This window comes from Apis dorsata, unplaced genomic scaffold (genome assembly GCF_000469605.1).
Source record: "Apis dorsata unplaced genomic scaffold, Apis dorsata 1.3 scaffold_265, whole genome shotgun sequence".
Lineage (NCBI taxonomy): Eukaryota > Metazoa > Arthropoda > Insecta > Hymenoptera > Apidae > Apis > Apis dorsata.
The window spans coordinates 117662-119050 of record NW_006263543.1 but is presented as its reverse complement, the minus strand read 5'-3'; the positions used below and the strand labels follow the sequence as shown (position 1 = coordinate 119050).

The 1389-nt window shown below is 21.8% G+C and overlaps 2 protein-coding genes across 2 annotated transcripts in view; one reads left to right on the top strand and one right to left on the bottom strand.

The window, feature by feature from the left end:
- Nucleotides 1–1389, top strand: part of LOC102681993 (RNA helicase aquarius) — a 17198-nt gene that overhangs the window by 9445 nt on the left and 6364 nt on the right. The gene's annotated exons all lie outside the window — the stretch shown is intronic.
- Nucleotides 1–1389, bottom strand: part of LOC102681770 (G-protein coupled receptor Mth2-like) — a 5435-nt gene that overhangs the window by 2935 nt on the left and 1111 nt on the right. The gene's annotated exons all lie outside the window — the stretch shown is intronic.

The following is a 1389-nucleotide window of genomic DNA, read 5'->3' as shown; positions in this document are numbered from 1 at the left end:
TATATATATATGTGCCTATTGATCTAATAGCAAAATGAATGATAATACGATGAATTTATTAATGATGATTAAAATAAATGTATATAAATGAACAAAAAAAGAGAAAAGTGATTTTTTAATTTTAAAATATTTTTTATGTTTTATTTTTACTTTATGTATTTTATTTTGTTTTGTTTCTTTTCATAATTGATTAATACATAAGAAAATATTAATTAAACTATATCTTTAAAAACGATTAATTGCCTGTTTTTGATAAGATAATAATATATAGATTTCTGATAAAAGATATTACAAAAAATTATTTCTATTATCGTAATTCTAGTATATCAAACACACCATAAATTGAGAAGTTGGCATTTCTTTAAATGCGATTCGGTAGTTAAAAGTCACTAGCTATATGCATGCAATATAAAATGATCGCATTGAAAAGAAAGAGTGCTTCTGTTAGCGAGAATGCTCTTTATGTTCTCTTCCTGACTTCTTCAATGCTCTTGCACACGAAACGTTACTCTTTTTTCATTGAGAGTATATATTTTATTATTATTATATTTTATTATATTATATTCTTTTATTTTTCACAATTATATCATTAAGATCTTTAATTTAATTCATTTAATTATAACGTTAACAATATAATTTATTGTGTTGCATTTATTATTTTCATTGAATATAATTGATTAAAAAAAAGAATTTTATTGATATTTATATACTTTCGTTAAGACTAGAATAAATAGAGTTCAAACACGCGCGAAAATGATAAAATCACATGTTGCTGATTTTTTATTCTTAGAATTTCCTATTTGTATAGAGATAGTTTCGCAAAAAAGTTTATATATGAAAGTTCATAACACGAAGTGTTTTTTAATCATAGGCGATAATGCTGTTTATTATATTGTGAATATATCAAAAGCACATAGAAACAAGAATCTATGATTTTTTTATTTTCCTTGTTTTGATAGCTCTTTTTTATCAATTACGTCAATGAGAAAAAAAAACATAAATATATATAAAATTTTTTCTTTCCTAGGTTTTTTGTATGATGCAATACATATTTTTACACGAAATTTTATGTTCGTTCTTCGAACAAAGAAGAAAGATTAATTATTTCATAGAATAATTTGTCGAAAATTTCTGACGATATGATATATATGTTTGTGTTTCAATCATAAACAAAATTCTCAACATATTACGTGTCAAAGATATGTAGATATAAAACTTAAAATTCATATAAATTCCGAACATGTTTACTTATTTACTTGAAATTATTTGAATTATATTATTACTATTTCTATTCATAATATCTATCAATTTTCTTTAATGAAATTAAATTAAAAAATTTCGAACGGTTTGAGAATAAATCATGAATATTCGATTCTCGGATAAACAATG